At 44.6% G+C, this 19,518-nt stretch overlaps 1 protein-coding gene across 1 annotated transcript in view; it reads left to right on the top strand.

Annotated features, from left to right (window-relative positions):
- Window positions 1-7,994: 7,994 nt before the first annotated feature.
- Window positions 7,995-19,518, top strand: part of LOC126505559 (60S ribosomal protein L35a-like) — a 62,005-nt gene continuing 50,481 nt past the window's right edge. The window contains exon 1 of the mRNA XM_050148645.1: window positions 7,995-7,998. The gene's annotated coding sequence lies outside the window, so the exon portion shown is untranslated. The remainder of the gene's footprint in view (window positions 7,999-19,518) is intronic.

Here is a 19,518-nt window from a genome sequence, read left to right on the forward strand (position 1 = left end):
TAACTGGGCATATAGGGTTCAAATACCAGAGTCCATGGGTGGCATTTCTCATTCAAACCAAAATGTAATTGTTTTTCTAAAATGAGACCACTTTTGCTGACAAAGGAGGGGGAGCATGCCTTAGGTTTTAACTATTTTGTTATTTATTATGAAAAACTTATTTATTGGTGAAAAACATATCACTATTATGAATTTGTTCTCATTGTGAAGTAAAGAAAGCAAGACAAGCTGAATCATAGGCCGTGGACCTCTGGTGTTCCATTAGTGGTAAAAGATAATTTTGAAGGATTTCAGGCTTCCAGCTTCCTGAATAGAGAGACTCACTTTGTGTTGTCTTCCACATTTTAAAGACAAGGAAATAAAGCACAGAAATATCAAGCTATTTGTCTAAGATAACCCAGCGGATCAATGGCATACCAGTCACTAACTCGGGATGCAAGTAGAGTTTAGAACTTCCTACCACACCTGGAAAAGTGCTTCCCCACCCGTAAGACCCACAGTAGAACCGATCATCTCAAAGCATCAGGTCTGAGCAGCCGTGGCTGCTGTTCTGAGAACAACCTCCATGTCAGGCTTAGCCGTGGGCCTCCTCGGCCCCTGGCAGCTCTTGATCTCAATCTTGACTGTTCCCAGTGCATCTGAAGGTGCGCACACATCTGTCACCATTACTATTACCATTCTGCAGACCAGACATTGAGAGTAAGGAGTACAAAAGATTCCCCAGTGTCCAGACAGGGACTGAGAAGCAGGCATGGCTCAAGTCAGACAGTCTACAAAGTTTACAGCAGAAAACTGTCGCAAGCTTTCTTATCGGATCTTTGGATCACCACTCCCCAAATAATGACATTGAGAAGCCAAAGTTCCTCATTTTGTCCTCTGCCTCCATCTTGTGTTTTGTGTAAGCTATTTTCCATAAAACTTTCTAGTCCTCAGAAATGGCTAGGGGAAAAGTAACAAGGTAGCCACCTGGAAAGTACAGATGACCAGAGAATGTCCCCACCCGGAGGTCAGCTGATAAGAAAACTTGGCAAGCAACAGGTGGGGTGAGGTTTGAAAATAAAAATCTGTGAAAAGTCCCTAGACATGAGCCAATCAGGATTCAACCCATTATCCCAAACCCTGCTAATGTAACTTTCCTGGTTTTTGCCTTTAAATCGTGCTCTCTAGAAGGGTAGGGTAACTCCTCTTGCTGCTGTGCTAATGAGGGCCCTACCTGTTTGTACTTGTGCATGATAATAAACCTTGCTTTTGGATTTCAGTGAGTAAGTCTCTCCAGTGGTCTTATGGGGTCCTCACGGACTTGGCTCAACAGACACAGGGACTTATTATTAATTATAAAAGCTTAGCTTAGGCTTTTTCCCAACTAGCTCTTATAACTCAAATTAGCCTGCTTCTATTAATCTACTTCCTATCACGCGGCTCGGTTACCTCTCCTCTGTACTGTAGATCAACTTGTCTAACTGCTCATACCCAAAGCACATTGCAGACTCTGGACCCACATGAAATACACAGCCCTCCAGAAGGAAAGAACTTGGAATTGCGGACATGCCCATCCTCAGCCCACTCCCTGGAGAAGCAGACTGGTTTCCTGGCCCCTCTTGATGTGGGAGTGTCATATATCAATCTGTTGATTTCATTGGTTAAGTAATAAACCAACTGCTTGGCCTCATAGCTTAGAACATAGGTAGGTGGAATAAACAGAATAGGATGCTGGGCAGAAGAGGAAGTGAGGTCAGACTCTGCTCTGCTCCCAGAGACTCGACAGCTCTGCTCTGGAGCAGAGACATCATGATGGACGGAGGCTAGACTCTTCCCGGTAAGCGCACCTTGGGGTGCTTACACACATCATTAGAAATGGGCTAGTCCAGGTGCGAGAATTGGCCTGTAAGGGCTAGAGTTCATGGGCCAAGCAGTTCTTTAAATGAATACAGTTTGTGTGCTGTTATTTCGGGCATGAGCTAGCCAAGCGGCCGGGGTGTTGGGGACACAGCCCCGCCGCTCCTATTTCAACACCCTCTCACACAGCATTGCTGATACATTGAACTGAAGCTTGTTTCCAGACAAAGCTTGGTTCTGTGAGGGCAAGAAAAGCAAATAGCAGCCAATTAGGGCGAGGTGACCACAAAGGCAAACAAGCAGCCAGCAATCGATATAATGAACGTGTCAGAAGGCAGACTGGGAGCTGAGTGGGACTGTTGCCGTTGGAAGCATTTATCTTCCAAGTTGAGATGCCTCCACTCCACTTTGCATTTCAAAGAGGCTTCAAGGAGAAGTGGTACCCCAGCCTGCCAAAAGGGGCTTTGAATGTTCACAATTCCTCAGCGCCTAACCGAACAATCCCTCCAGGAGTGTGGCTTAACTCTATAGGTGGCAGAGCTGTGTAAGGGTGTGAGGCATCTTTTCCTGGGATCTTGGAAGCTTCCACACCCCCAGGTTTAAGGCAGGAAAGTACAGAAGAGGTAATGAGGGTGGGAGTGTGTAAGTCGTATGACAGATTCGCCAAAGACCAAAGGACATGTAAGGAGTGCCAGCATAGTCTCACAAGCAGCAAAATAACAGGAAAATTGTGGGGGGTATTGGCCATCAGAGTAGGTGAGGACATGCTGCTTAAGAACTGTCTTCAGGGCACTGCAGCCTCATGGAGCATAGGAAGGGTGTGAGGGGAAAGAGGGAAAGAGAAGAGAAAGAAAGAAGAGCAGGCCTCCTCCACATGCATGCTCACAAAATGAACCCACCCACACATGCTCACACACAGAGGAAGAGGAGGGAAAGTGAAGCAGATGTTGAGCCTGGGAATGGATGGGAAGAGCCTAGGAGACAAGCAGGTGAAGGAAGGCAGCCGGGGATGCAGAGAGCTGAAGCCATAGCAATCCATGGGTCTATGTGGCTACAGGGTGACCTGCATTCCTGACCGGTCAGTGAATAGATACCATGTTTGCTGAGCATTTAGGCAGCCCATATGGTCACTGTTTTCTGTACAGTACTGGCTATAGCAGGAAAATCTAGGACTTGGGACTAAATAAATACAGTGATGCTAAGAACAAGAAGCCAGGGCTGGGGAGACAGCTCAGTTGGAAAAGTTCTAGCTCTCCAAGTGTGAAGGCCCGAGTTCGCACCCTAGAAGGCATGTTTTCTTTTATTTTTTAAGGCCCAAAGTGGTGGTATGCCACCGTGAATCTCTGCACTAGGCAGGCAGAGATGGACAGGTCCCCAAGGCTCACTGGCCAGCAAGCCTAGACTGGTTGGCAAGTTCTAGACCAGTGAATGAGAGACCATGTCTCCAAAAGAAGGTGGACAGTGCCTGGAGAGTGATACCTGCGGTTATCACCTACCAACATACATAAAGACATGTGCACCTATACACACGCATGCATGCACGCACCAGGAGGACAGCTCAGCAAGGCTAGAGAAATCCCTGTCCCCACCAGTGACACAGATCAGGGCCAAGGGTACCAAGTTCTGACTCCAAGGTTTTAGATACCGCATCCCCAATGTCTCAGGAGCACATTAAAGCAAGTGTTACATCAATTGTTAGACCATCTCAAGGTTTTCAGGTCCCAGCAGCTGGATTCTCTCATCCCAGTATGTACTGTTCTATCCAGTTGCTGTATGACAAATTGCTGTAGGCTGGGTACCTATAACAGCAAAAACTTACTGCTCTCAGTACAAAGAAGTTAAAATTTGGAAAGCGTTTTTTTTTTTTCAGTATCTAGAGAGTCTCCACTTCCTAGTCCACAAATGCCCCCTACCCCTACCCTTTCTCTCCATGTCTCCACATGGGGGAAGAGGCAGGGGTTCTCCATGGGATGACTTTTGTGAGGACACCAATCACATGATATTGTATCCTTCTGGAGTCTTGGATGGAGTAAAAGAATAGTTATAGTTTTCCTTAGTTATGATAAAAGGTAAAGTAGGTATAAATACTGTAACTGTAATTCTTGCTTGATAAATGCTTTATTGTATGTAATCTTGCTATGTTAAAGTTAAAACCTTCCTTTTCATTTAGACAGAAAGGGGGAGGTGATGTGGGATTCCTCTCTGTATGCTGTTAATATGTTATATTGCCATTGGTTAATAAAGAAGCTACTTTTGGCCAATGGCTTAACAGAATATAATCAGGCTGAAAGAGATATAGAGAAAGAGTAGGTGGAGTCAAAAAAGACACCATGTTGCACCCACAGGAGACAGATGCTCGATGGAACCTTACCGGTAGGCCACAGCCACATGAAGATATTCAGATGAATAGAAATGGGGTAATTTAAGATATGAGTTAAATCAAGGAATTTGCCTAAGATATTGATGAAACAGTATTGTAATGAATAGTTTCTGTGTGATAATTTCAGGTCTGGGTAGCCAGGAATGAACAAGCAGTCTCCACCAACAAACAAACCAACATACATACAATCTCGAATAACCATAACATCAATGTCTGTACCATGCAGCTGACACTGTGCCAACTCCTTCATAGTTGTCAATTACTGGTGTTGATTGTAAAACAGGAGCCCATTCATAAAACATGGTGCCTGGACTGGTAAAGCTTTTCCAAGCCTCTGGGCTTGAAATTTTAACATTATGAATTCATTCCCTTGGATCCAAATACAGAGTCTTCTTGTAAAATGTACATCTTCTAGGAGAAGACAAACCATCTCCCCCCGGGGAAGCTATCTTCTCTAGGGATAAAGCTATCCTCTCATGCCTCTTTAACGTGATGAAAAAGGTAGGAAGAAGAAAGAATATGCAAGGGTGGGAGGAAGCAGACTCTAAGCATGAGCCAGGAGAGAGACGCCAGTGTTTATGGAGTGTCCACCTCCCGCATGTATGAGGACTACCATCCATGGCTGCCTGGAACTTTGTAGCATCCTCAGCAAGGCTTTCCAGGTTAAAATTATGAACCGAGTGTCCTGAGCACAGCTGTCTGTGTTACTGATCCCACCCTATGCCATTTTCTGTGATCTCACAAAAGTCCTATGTGGTAGATACTAGGAGGAGACACAGGCCCATGGACAGACATTTCATAGGACATCTGCCATTTTGACAAGATCGAAACCCAGTGTATCTCTGGATTCAAGGTCCAGACTTCATCCAAGCAAACCAAGACAAGCAATCCCACTGACTTCATAATTTACCCAACTGCCACTCCTCCTTCAAGCGTGTCAAAGACAGTCCTGCAGTTTGGCAACCTGCAAGAGCTTGTTTGAGCAGGAGGGAGGCACGTTTGGTGCCTGGCACAACTCAAATCTTTACTATCAGCTGCAAGAATGAACAGTCTGTTGGAGAGAAGCCATCTTGTTCCTTTCTCTAGCAACCATTTCACACAGGAACCTCCTCACCTGAACCAGCCTGGCTTGCATGGTGAGATCTGGACCAATAAAAAAAAATCTTAAAAAGGAACCTGGTTGGCTCCTGAGGAGCAGCACTTTTTGGTCCATTATGTGGCTGTCTATCTTGTCCCATGACAAATTGAATTCATCACAACATGACATCCGCTACATTAGTTGATCACATATCCAGCTACCTGAAGTAAAATTTAAACGGTGCTAGGCCAATTCCAACCAACTAGAAGTATTACCTATCTCTAAATTCAAGAAAGGGGGTCGGGGGCCATGGTTTCCCTCTTTTATGGCTCTTTTTTATTTAATACTAAAGAGAGGATGTCAAGAGAAGAACTTAGGAGACAGTGGGTTCCAATTGTGTGTTAGCTGTTCAAGTTCAAAAGATGGAACCTGGGACAGAGTAAAAGAAAGAGGAGACACAAGCAAAACTGGGGCTTTGCCATCCACTCTAACAACTACAACTACCTCATCTAGCCACTAGATGGCGCCAAACACAAACCGTGCTGGATACCAAGAAGAAGCCAGGGAATAATCTTGATGCTAAAGTTAAGCTATGTACAGATGACTGTAGCCCAAGCAGAGCAGAGGTGGTTTTGTTTTTTTTGTTTGGTTGTTTTTTCTGCCACTAAAATGAGAATATTTTGCATTTAATACAAAAAGAGGACACTGAAAAGAAGCACTCAGAAGATGGTAAGTTTCAGCCATGTGTTGGCTATTCAAATGCAATCTAGTGTTCAAACACCTGTATCTTCAGCATCTCCCCAGGACAATCCGGCTGTTACCCCCACTTTTCAGATGAGAACACTGAGATCTGAAAGATTGTTACCTGCTCAAGGTCATTCAGCTAGGAAGTAAGTGGCTGATCTTGGATTGAGCCCACATCGATCCCATCTATATCAAGACATATGCCCCAAGAATATTTGTGGGTGAAGATCACTGTAGCCATAAGTCACCCTGACAGAGCTCTAACAGATACAAACATCTCTTTTCATCCCTAGCCATCAATCTTACAACAGCAAAGTCTAACAGTTGATGGAGAGCAGAAGGAGAGAGAGCACGAGCATGGAACTCAGGACCACGAGGGGTGCACCCACACACTGAGACAATGGGGATGCTCTATCGGGAACTCACCAAGGCCAGCTGGCCTGGGTCTGAAAAAGTCTAGGATAAAACCAGACTCGCTGAACATAGCGAACAATGAGGACTACTGAGAACTCAAGCACTGACTACTCTTGCTAAAGACCTGGTTTCAGGTCCCAGTACCCACACAACTGCGCACAATGCCTGTAACTCTATTTCCAGGTGTTCTGGTGCCCTCTTCTGGCCACTGTCAGGCACTGCACACATGTGGTGCACATAAAGACAAGCGGGAGACACAGAGAAGTGAAAAAAACAAACTTTTTAAAATAGAAGAAGCTCATTAAGCTTGGGACCTGGGGAACTCGGAGATTTACAAGACTCTGACACATGCCACCCTTCAGGAGTATGCAGCTGTAAACAGTTGTTGGGGCTTCTCCTGTCTTCCATGGAGCAGCCTACAAGTTGATCAAGGAGCTCCAGGGATGTGGTTTTTTTTCAGTCTTCTCCCAAGCAGGGTGAGCTTTTGGTAACACAGCTGGCTTTGTCACTCATGCTCCTGTAAGTTACTTTCACCCATGTTCCTGAAGTTACCCCCAATAAACCCACTGTTTCACGGCACTAGACCTGGGTGGAATCCTTGCCTTGATCAGTCGTCTATGCCCTATCTGGAGTAAACAGAGGCTTGCTCTTATCTCCCCAGAAGTCACGTGATACTTTCCATATGTATTTTGTCTAATTTAGGAAGTAAGAAAGAATGTGAGGGTACCGAGAAAACGTGAAGAGACATAGCATGCCTACTTAGGGCCACACTTGGTCCCCGGGGTACAGGAAAAGGGGGGGGCAGTGGTGGTGTGGGGTAGTCTGGCAGAGCAGAATCCTCACTCCAGCAGGAAAACTGCAGTATCCTAGTCCAAGATCAGCTCCCACCTCACTCACGCAGGAGACCCAGGATGGCCAAGATGTAAGGTATGTGCTTGCTTTTAGACCCATTCCTGGGACAGAAAAGACTATGACAAGCAGACTTAGGGCTGTGCTCGAGAGGAAGAAAACATAGCGGGGGAATGAAGAAGAGAGTCCAGGGGAAGTGACTGAAAATTTATGTCACAGCATTGCAAAGAGGAATTAAAGGCTGCTTGGAGAAATGCATGTCAAGCAAGAGAAGCGGTAAGTACTGAGACATATGCACAAAAGATGTGGAAATCTACAGTATTTGTGGTGCCTGGTACCCTGGGAAGTTGGGACTCTGGACCAGGAGGAAGCTGGAAAAGTAATGCAGGGTGGACTAGCCCCAGTGCCAGGAGCCACTTGGTGATGTGGCTAGTCTAGACCAAGATGTGTGCCAAGTGTAAAATACCTTCCAGATTTTGGAGACCCAGAGAGAAGAGAGAAAGCTAAATGTTTTAATATTGTTTGCCTGTGGAGATGATAATATTTGGGATATATTTAGCTCAATAAAATATACTGTTAAAATTAATGTCAGCTGCTTGTTTTTGCTATGTGAAAGTGGCTACCAGATGATGGAGGGCCACATAGGTAGCTGGTATTTGGTCTCCACCAGTCTTTGATGGACCTATTGGTTTTTGGGGCATCCTGCGACGTGGTAGGGGCCTCAATGCTTAGCTTAGGATAAGAGGGACACCAGAGTTCCTGCCAAGAGAGGGACAATTTGTTCTCTGCCAGTTTAGGGTCAGTCTGCAAGAAGAGAGCTGGGGTGAGCAGGGGATATTCCCTTCCTGCAGAACTTTCTAAATTGCAAACAGGAAGGGTAGGTGAGAGAACTTCCAGAAGAGAAAAACACCTGGCAGGTCAAACTTGCATTGCTGCCCTGTAAACCAAACCAAACAAAACAAAACCACAGGATCCCATGGAGTCCCTTGGAGGGTCATCCCTACTTCTCCCTCCCCCACCCTTTCCTCACCACCAGTAAATCACAGAATCCAACCTTCCTGCAGGATGTAATACACAAAGCCAAACAGACTGCTTTCAGGACACAGGAAAGTAAAGAGGAAAAGCTCCAGAGAAGGCTTTACTCCTCTTGTTAAAGAGCCAAGAGGAAAACTCAAGCCCATTGGCCCACAGGCAGCAGTCCCCAACAGTGTGGTCCTTTGTGCCTTCCTTCAAGCCTGCTGACAGGAAGGCCCGTTGCCATGGAAATGGGCCCAGCCAGGAAGCAACGTGGAGCAAACACAGACAGTCTCACTGCCTGCTCTGTCCACAGAGTCGACCAGTTGGTAAATATTACACCAGGCACATATCAGAGACACAGAGCAAACAGTATGTCACGCGGGAGCTGTGCTGGCTTGGCTCCAGTGGGAGGAGGTGTTACACTGAGAAACTGCAAAGCTTGAATTCCATGTTACGGGGGGGGGGGGGGGGGGGGGGGGGGGGGGGGGGGGGGGGGGGGGGGGGGGGGGGGGGGGGGGGGGGGGGGGGGGGGGGGGGGGGGGGGGGGGCCCAATAGGATGGAGGGCCATCTTAAGATGTAGTGGGACAACTTTACAGTGGGGATCTTGTAGTATGTAGTCTCATAGACACTGGTGGCTAAAGAGACATCAGATCACTCTGGCAAAAAGAAGGAAGTCCCTTTCTGTTCAGTTTTATTTATCATTAAGAAAGAGAACTTGTTGCTCTTGAGAGAAGCTGGGTTCAGTTCCCAGCACCCACGGGACAGTTCACAACAGTCTTTAACTCTAACTGCAAGGTACCTGGTGCCCTCTCTGGCCTCTATGGAGCACTGCATACACATGGGGAAAATACATGCAGATACTCATTCATATACACACATACACACACACACACACACACACATATATATATATCCAACTTTTAAAAAATTGGTATCTTCACTACATCATAAGGTGTCAGTGTTTAACAAGCTAATGAATGAAATTAATGTGATTAATGTGATCTGGTATACAGTAGGTGCTAAGTGAAGGTTACCTTTACTTTCTACCACAGTATACACATGGACTCTAAACAGTGTTTTCACTCTGTACACCACAAGTACAGACCAACATCTTGCTTATTATTTGTTAGTTTAGGTTTTTGTTTGAAGTGTTTAGAGATGAACCTAGGTCTTCAAGCACTCTATCGCTGAGCTGCATCTCCCACCCACTGCTCTTGTTTTCGATAATGCTGCACCTTATGAAGAATATCAAGGCCACCCTGACTTCTCCACTACAGATCGCTGGGTAAAACAACAGGCTGATAACACACCCCCCTTCCTAAGCTGGCTCTTCTGCACCCTCTGCCTATGGAATTGACAGTCTAGGTGTAAACCCTGCATATGTCACTTGTCACAGTTCCTCCAAGCTGAAGCCACTGCTCTAGTCTGGCAAGGTCGTGGACAAGCAGTTGTTTGCTCTTGGAGAGCTTGCTGTCCAGTGCAATAGGAATAGAAACATGTCCTCCTGACCCCTGACCTGAAATGACTATTCCAAAGACAGGTTCCTTGGCCTGGTCCTAGACCTGCTCAATGAGACCATCAGGGGACAAGTCCAGACATCATTCCTAGAAGATACCTATGCCCAGATAACTCTCAAAAATTCAATCCTTTATTTCTGCATTTTTAATATATTTCAGGTTCTTTCTCTACTTGTTTGTTGTTTGGTGAGGTTGATTTTGTTTGAGACGAGGTCTCACTAAGTGCCCAGGTGGCCCTTGAACTTGCAACCTTCCTATTTCAACCTTCCTTCCAGGTAGCTGAGATCAGGCCTGCCTTCTGCATTTTTTTTATTAAAAATTTTAGCCTCCTCCCCACCTCCCCCCCACTCTTCACCCCTACTCCCCTCCCCCTCCCTCTCCAGTCCAAAGAGCAGTCAGGATTCCCTGTCCTGTGGGAAGCCCAAGGTCCTCCCCCCTCCAACCAGGTCTAGGAAGGTGAGCATCTAAACAGGCTAGGCTCCCAAATGGTTCTTGAACCATTTGTGTCAGAATCTCTTAGATGGAGGTTAGGCATGAAAGATTCCAAGCATAACCCCTGACTTGCTATATCACTTCTTAAAACACTGGGTCAGTCACACAAAACAGAAATATAACACACCCGTGTCTTGTGGCAGCCCTTGCCTGTGCTACCAATTTAGGGCTACTGCTTCAATTCCATTGCCCCTTCCCTTATTCTAAAACGAACAAAGTATCTTGCTTTATGACCATGTCTAATCCAAAGGACCAAGCATGAATATACTTAGCATCCATAATCAAGTGATGAATGAGTGCCTGCCTTGGGCCTGGGGCTGGTCCAGTTGCCACAACTGGTCCAATTGTAGAAGCAGAAAAGTACAATCAGCTAAAAGAATATCCAAGATAGCTGGTGGATAGTATTGTGTAATCTATGCCCTATTCCTTCCCAAAAGAGCTCAGAAATAGCTTATATTTTTAAAAGAGCACAATGTTGTTAATAAATAAATGCTGTCTTAATGAATGCACATAAGGAAAAGGAATTAAGAAATATGATATATGGTGGAATAGACAACCCAGAATCTATGAGTAGTAACAAATCTACCTAAGATCTTTCTAGCAGTTTGGTAGAAAAAAATATAAAATTCTTATTTTCAGAAATAGACAATTATATATTTTTTGAAGAAAGGAGTTTTCTAAATAAAAAGATTTTCAAAAACCATTTTCCATGAATTCAAATGACTCCTAGCAATTCCAACCTAAGGATATGATGTTTCCCTGACGACTGACAGACTGCTTCTGTTGTGGTATAGGACAAGCCCCACAAGAAGCTGGAAAGCTACACATCATAGTTAGGAGAAAGGGGCACATCAGGAGCATGCTGGAAAGGTTGTGGGGACTCAGCCTTTAGGCTTCAAACACTCTGATAGAGCCATCACCAACATCAACAATGGTCTCTGCTACACATCCCTGAAAGTGGAACCATTCCAGGGTTGTAGATAGCTTTCCAGGAAAAACAGAATGGAAGCTCTCCAAGACCCCCCCCCCCAAAAAAAAAGAGAACAATTCCTTTTTTGGAGAGAGAGAATTACACAGATGTGAAACACGGAGAAACACAGATCTGTGTCTCTTTATGAGTTGATGTCTCCTTATGAATTGATGAGTCCTCGGGTTAAAGATGATCCCACTACCAATACCCAGAGAAGTCATAAAGCAAAGAGCTTTCCTGAAGAGTATCACTGAGAGGCTGCAAGAGGGCTTGGTGTTTGCGTCACAAGCAGGAGGGCCTGAGTTCAAGTTCCAGTACTCTTTATGTGAGCCAGGCATGGTAGTGTGCACAGATGGAACCTTGGGGCTTGCTAGCTAGCCTGTTTAACCAAATCAATGAGTTCTGTAAGATTTCCTACAGCAGACTTTGTCTCTTCATCTCTGATCTATACACATGGGCACATGGCTATACACACACATATGCAGGCACACATGCTCCCAAACTTACATGCACACACATACATCACACACATATGCAAAAGAAGAGATGGTTGAGTACTTTATTTAACTAACTCAGCACCCCCTGGAGTGACAAGAAATTGCCTAAAGAATACGTACAAATGTGGGAAATAGGAAGACTGGAAACCTAAAGACAAGAAGAAGCAACCATGGTCAAGTGGAGGTCTCCCCTCTTTTCTGTGTCTGGAAACTTTTCCAGTCTTGGATGACTGTTACCAAGTCATAAAATTGAACAGATTAATCATTGTGTCTGTGAAGTTCTTTCATGGGAGACAACTGGAACAGATTTGGGTTAACTGAAGCAGGGATTTATTAAAGGACACAGGGTGACTGAGTCTGAGGGTCAGATGGAAGCTAAAAGAAATAAAAAGGACTCAAGAGGCAGAGACCAAGGTATCTATGGTTGAAAGCAAGCGCAGCCAGTCTCTTCAAGATTTAGCCTCTGCCGTCAATCAGCAGCCATGGATCTCTCAACTCAAATAAAACTCTACGGAATAAATTTGATATTTCAGTGTAGCTCTGAAGTTCACCCTCTGGTGGGGAAGGCTGGTGACCTTGATTGAGGTTCCCAGTGAGTTGAATTGCTTGCTAGGAGACACCTGGTTCCACATGAAGACATTTTTGCTTACCATACTTGAGTGACATTGATGGGTTGTCACCACCAGGAATACTGCCAAAAATCCTACAGTACACAGAATACACACTGCTTTCCTGTGATAGCAACAGTGTGAATACTGAAACCTTGATGTTGACCCCAACCGAGCACACAAGAGGCATCTACTTATAGGAAAGCCAAGGTTTGCAGTAGACATGCCTAGGCTCTCCCCCTCCAGACTCTGAAGTCTCTGTAACACTGAAGTCACGTTTCCTCTTCCACTTAGCTTTCAGTCATTTTCCCTCCTCCACCTAGCTTTTAATCATATTGATGTGGGATTCCCCTCTGTATGTTGTGAATATGTTTTGTTACCATTGGTTAATAAAGAAGCTCTTTTGGCCAATGGCTTAGCAGAATAAATCCAGACAGGAAATCAGAACAGACATAAAGAAAGAGAGAGAGAGAGTGAATAGAGTCAGGGAGATGCCACATAGCTTCCAAAGGAGGCAGATGCCATGTAGCTGCCCAAGAAGCAAGAGGTAACAAACCATGAGCCTCGTGGTAAAATATAGAATAATAGAAATGGGTGAATTTAAGATGTAAGAGCCAGTTAGAAATATGCCTGAGTCATTGGCCAGTGTTGTAATTAAAATAGTTGCTGTGTAATTATTTGGGTCTGGGAAGCTGGGAAATGAGTGGACAGTCTCCTCCTTCATCATATTGTTTCCACCAGTTGTCATCCACAACTGTCTTCAGAAGATAATCCTGAACCACTAGAGCTATAAGAAAGTCTACAGAGCTTGCCAGGAGTTCACCCCTACATGGTGAGCCAGTGCAAAAAACAGAAGTCCATTTTGTTTTTCCTCAATCCAGGCATGGTGTGCATGCCAAATCTCCTCTAGCTGAAGGCTGGGGACTTGACCAAAATGATATCCATGTTTACTATTTTACTTGCTTTTACCAATTCTTCTTCCTACCTTCCTTCCCACCTGCCTTCTTTCCTTCTTTCCTTTTATACTTTAAGACAGTGTCATGCAGTCCAGGATGGCCTTCAACTAGCTTTACATCCAAGGATGACCTTGAATTTCTGATTATCTTGCCTATGCTTCCCAAATTCTGGAATTGTAGACATCAACCATAGTTAGGGTTTCTATTGCTGTGAAGAGACACCATGATAACAAAAATTCTTATAAAGGAAAGCATTTAATTTGAGCTTGCTTACAGTTTTAGAGGTTTAGTTAATCATCATCATGTTGGGACACAGCACAATGCAGGCAGACATGGTACTGGCAAAGGAGCTAAGATGACCGACAAGTAAAACAACAGACACCCACCATATGAACTTTTCTGCCTTGACTTTCAGCTCTCCTGGTTCCATGATCAAATGACTTGAAAAGCTACTACCTAGATCTAGACCTTCACTGGAACCAGACTCAGAGCTCCACAGCAGAGGCCAGCAAAGGAATGCTTTTTAAACATTCAAAACAGGCTAATGGTCTCTGATCACGACTATCACCACAGAAGCCATGCTACCTACTTCAGCCATTCAATTGGCTGGAGCCAACTCACCCAGGGAGAAGCACAGATGACAGAGAAGGAATTATGCTCACAAGTCTCAAGAGAGACAAAGGAAAGCAAGGGAGAGAGCTGGCAAGCCAGATTGGAGTTACCCAAATGCAAAATGGAACAGCATCAGAAGTTTGTGATAACTGCCTTGGGAATGATATTGAGAGAAGACAGGTCTGTGGATAAGGAGTTAGGTGTGGGCAAGCAGCAGAGACCAGCAAAGGGGACTAAGCCATCTTTATGGGTCAGTGAACAAATGCCTCCACATGGAGAGAAAGCAAAGATATTTAAAGAGACCAAGAGTGGGGGTCTCAGAAATCTGATCTGGCCCTGAGAAGAGAAGAAAAGGTTTTAACAACGTTTACACCTCCTGTTTCTCTGCCTTCTCTCATGCCTGCATAGTAATGAGATAAGGGCTGTTCAGATGATGTTGCATTCTTCTAAGACTAAGAAGTTATTTAATTCATGTATTAAGCATGAAAATTTAAATGTTTTAAAGTATGTGTATGTGTGTGCCCACATACATGTGCACACGCATGTGAACCCAGGAGGACAACATTGGCTGTTGTCCTCCCCCACAACCAACCTTATTTTTTGAAAAGACATGGCCTCTCACTAGTCTGGAAGCTACCAGGAAGGCTAGGTTGTCTGGTTAAAGCACCTCAGAAAGTCACATGTCTCTAGCTTCCAAATGCTTCAAGCACTTTGTGGATTTATCTATCTCCCCAACCTGGATATTTACAGTTAAATTACTTAAAATGTAAGACAACTTAAAACTCACTGGGTTCTTCTTGCAGCTTGGTGACTTAGGTAAGGAAGACCATTTCACACAGACCTCCAGATCTCTATTGATAAATAAGTAGGTTCTTCCAACTTTGGGAGTCTTTGTTCCATAGTGTTGAAATAGGAGCGGCAGGGCTGCGTCCCCAGCACCCCAGCCGCCTGCTAACTCATGCCCACATTCTTTTCTGGTTTTTTTTTTTTTTTCAGTGGAGTTGAAGCTTAACAAAGAAACAAGCAAAAATGCATATCTAGGGATCTGCTTCTAGAAAGCCTACACTATGACAGCCTGGGGCCCCAGGAGCTTGGTAAAGTGCGGTAGGCAGAACAAAACAATACGATGAGGATTTGATTACAAGTTTATGCCAATTAATAGTGATACTATGGGTTGGAAACTAGAGGATACCTACTGACATGTGGGATGTGGCAACACAGCCTCACACATTAACTCACTGGAATACCCACAGTACTAAGTGTTTTAGGGGCCATGAATATAAGTAAAGAATGGGGACAGACACCTTGAGCAACTGGTCTGAAGTCCCAAATGTATGCAGTATAAACAAGATCCAGATATTTGGAGTCTGGCTTCAGAGTCTATTCTTTCTTATCCACCCATTCACACCATCACCACCCCACTGGTCTGAAGTAATTATGCCCCTATGCTTAATTTTTTCTTTTATGTGATGTTTGGATAGGACAGCCCCTAGAGCTCTTCAAAGCCACTGTTGGGTGTTCTTGCTCAGTGTATCCATAGTAACAGTGTGAGTAAAAGGCTTAGGCCATGAAATCAATCATAGGTCACTACTGTCACCATGCCTGGAAATCTTGGTGCCATTCTGGTTTGACTTTACAGGAAGAAAGATGGAGGACTCTGAAGGAGGTTCTTACCCTGCTTCATGCTCTTTGGGAACAGGAGGAAGACAGTCCAAACACTCTACCCCAGTGCCTCCTCCAGGACACAGAGACTCTCCCTAACTTTACACTTAGGATCAGATGATCAGCCAGGCACTGAATGCTTATGCAATCATTGAATTTAATGGCAGAGGCTCGAAGTGGTAAAGTCACTTCCCTAAGGCTACAAAGATGGTCACCAAGTAAGCATGGGCTCATAACCCAGCAGGTTCCAATATGAGTGTTCACCATCTCTGCCATCTTTTGCATATGGTTTGAGTTTGTCACCCAGAGTTTTTACATGGAAAGTTTCATCCTAGAGGTAGTGTGTTTAGAAGTGGGACCTAGTAAGAGGTTCTTAGATCATTAGGGCCGTTCACCTAGAGGAGATTAGAGTTCAGGAAATTCCTAGGGTAATTATCTCAAGCAGGGTTTTAGAGATGGGCCAAGTCTCTGCCTACCATCCCCTTGCTCTGGCTTCTGGATTTTCCTTGCAATCCCTCCCTCTTCCTCTTGCAGGCATTTCCACCACAACAGCATCACCATTAGGCAAGTCATTTTCTCATTTACAGAATGATCTGGTGATATTAACTGAGGCACTACTCTCAGCATTAGAACAGCCGTGAAGATGGATGTCGCTCAAAGAACACCAGAGACAGCAGTCATAATACAGTTATAAAGAAGGAGAATGGTCCTCAATATCAGTCCAAACACACTGAACCTGATTGAAGAGAAAGTGGGAAGTACTCTACAACAAGTGGGCACAGGAGACCACTTCCTACGTATAACCCCAGCAGCACAGACACTAAGGGCCTCATTGAATAAATGGGACCTCCTGAGACTGAGAAGCTTCTGTAAAGCAAAGGACACTGTTGCTAAGACAGAAAGGCAACCCACTGACTGGGAGAAGATCTTCACCAACCCCGCAACTGACAAAGGTCTGATCTCCAAAATATATAAAGAACTCAAGAAACTAGACCGTAAAAGGCTAATCAACCCAATTATAAAATGGGGCACTGAGATGAACAGAGATCTCTCAACAGAAGAAGTCCAAATGGCCAAAAGACACCTAAGGTCATGCTCAACTTCCTTAGCGATCAGGGAAATGCAAATCAAGACAACTTTAAGATGCCATCTTAACACCTGTCAGAATGGCGAAAATCAAAAACACCAATGATAGCCTTTGCTGGAGAGGTTGTGGAGAAAGGGGTACACTCATCCACTGTTGGTGGGAATGCAAACTTGTGCAACCACTCTGGAAAGCAGTGTGGAGGTTTCTCAGGAAATTCGGGACCAACCTACCCATGGACCCAGCAATACCACTCTTGGGAATATACCCAAGAGAGGCCTTATACACAACAAAAGTATATGCTCTACTATGTTTATAGCAGCATTGTTTGTAATAGCCAGAACCTGGAAACAACCTAGATGCCCTTCAATTGAAGAATGGATGAAGAAAGTATGGAATATATACATATTAGAGTACTACTCAGCAGTAAAAAAACAAGGACTTCTTGAAGTTTGCAGGCAAATGGATAGAAATAGAAAACACCATCCTGAGTGAGGTAAGCCAGACCCAAAAAGAAGAACATAGGATGTACTCACTCATATTTGGTTTCTAGCCATAAATAAAGGACATTGAGCCTATAATTCGGGTTCTTAGAGAAGCTAAATAAGAAGGAGAACCCAAAGAAAATCATATAGGCTTCCTCCTGAATATTAACCTTCATCAGGCGATGAAAGGAGACAGAGACAGAGACCCACAATGGAGCACCGGACTGAAATCTCAAGGTCCAAATCAGGAGCAGAAGGAGAGAGAGCACAAGCAAGGAACTCAGGACCGCGAGGGGTGCACCCATACACTGAGACAAAGGGGATGTTCTATCGGGAACTCACCAAGGCCAGCTGGCCTGGGTCTGAAAAAGCCTGGGTTAAAACCGGTCTCGCTGAACATAGTGGACAATGAGGACTACTGAGACCTCAAGAACAATGGCAATGGGTTTTTGATCCTACTGTACCTATTGGTTTCGTGGGAGCATAGGCAGTTTAGTGGATGCTCACCTTACTAGACCTGGATGGAGGTGGGTGGTCCTTGGACTTCCCACAGGGCAGGGAACCCTGATTGCTCTTTGGGCTGACGAGGGAGGGGGACTTGGTTGGGGGAGGGGGGAAAGGGGGGCCGCGGTGGGGAAGAGACAGAAATCTTTAATAAATAAATAAATAAATTAAATTAAATTAAAAGAAGGAGAATGGTTAAAGGCAATGATTGAAACAGTCACAGACAGATGACAAGAAGGTCACTTAAAAAGAGAAGGAAGCAGGGAGGAGAAAGATGGAAAGGGGAAGGGAAAATGAGAGAAGGAAGAGAAGAAGGAAGAAGAAGATGAAAAGTCACAACACCCAGGAAAGACCTGTGAATCAGTCACTGCACGAAGTGTGTCCTGTAGACTCAATCCTCACGTCTGTCTTGTTAGGGAGCTCAGTATCATTATGCCCACTTTACAGATAAGCAAACTGAGGTCTGAACTCAGAAATATCACCCTGTGTCAAAAGGCAGTAGAGTGTAAACCATGGCATCTCATACTCCCAGCTGCCTCATTGTAGCCAACCAAACAGCACTCCCACGGGAATGGCCATGTCCTTCCAACTTTGCAATGCCCATTCCAAAAGGCTTGTTATAGCTAATGAGTTGACCCTCCTGTCCTCTGAATTAGAAGAAAGCCTAGAATTAACTTCCCTCAGATAAGAGCCTTTATAAATAGTTTCCAAGGAATGGCCTCTGCTTTGTTGGAAAGGTCGGCGTGAGACTGGTTGTCACCCAACTCTCTGTTGACATTTCCTTTTAAAAGAACATAGCATACATTCTTGGGCAGGACTCACACATTCTTACATTTTGCTTTCTTTTTTGAACTATTTATGGCAAAAAATGATTATTAGAAATGCTAGTTGGAAGCCCAGATTTCCTTCTCTCTGTGACGGAGGCATTAACTGTCAGCCCTCCAGAACCCTGGAAGTAGCTTCTCCCTCCTCCTGGCCCTAAAGACCTCACAAATGTTCATAATGATATGCGAAAGCACGGAGTATGTGGTTAGAGCATGAAGAGGGGCAGGGGGTACTATGCAAAGTATTGTGCATGCACCGTGCATTGAAATTTCACTATTACCTTATGACCCAAGTCATACATTAATCATATTTTATTGAGGTAAGTAGGCCAGGAGCACTCTGCCCTTATGAATGGATTTATCCATTCATGAATGCATGGATGAATGGATTCTTGACAAAACAGTTGTGTTACAAAAACAAATACTATTTGGCTCTCTTGTTCTCAGTCATCACATGAAGCCACCACTGTTAAGATATTAAGCCAGGAAGCCCCCCACCTGGAAGCTGAGGACATGTTGGCTCTATTCCCTCGGACTTTCCAGTCTCCAGAACTGAGAACCACGTGAACTTACTTCTATTTTTCATACACAGCTATGTCCCATGTATCTTTTTATAGCACCAGAAAATGAACTCTGTCACACAGCAAGCAAATGTAAAGAACTCTTAAACACAATCCTCCATGAATCCAAACAAGGATTCCCAGACTGGGAGTAGCTGGAAGTCACTTGCCAAAGGAACAGCATGCTTGTGGGAGCCTGGGGAGTCCAGAAGAGGGCATCAGATCCACTACAACTGGAATAACAGGCATGTGGGTGCTAGGAACTGAATCCTGGGCCTCCACAAAAGTAATAGGCACTTTTGACTGCTGAACCATCTCTCTGGCCCCATCTAAGAAATTTTTATACAACCATAAATATACAAGCATATACAATAAGTATGCAGATCAATTACTAATAATAAATAAATGGTTTATTGTAAAACCATATT

Source organism: Alexandromys fortis, unplaced genomic scaffold (assembly GCF_014885135.2).
Source record: "Alexandromys fortis isolate MF-2015 unplaced genomic scaffold, M_Fortis_MF-2015_v1.1 scaffold_59, whole genome shotgun sequence".
Taxonomy (NCBI): Eukaryota; Metazoa; Chordata; class Mammalia; order Rodentia; family Cricetidae; genus Alexandromys; species Alexandromys fortis.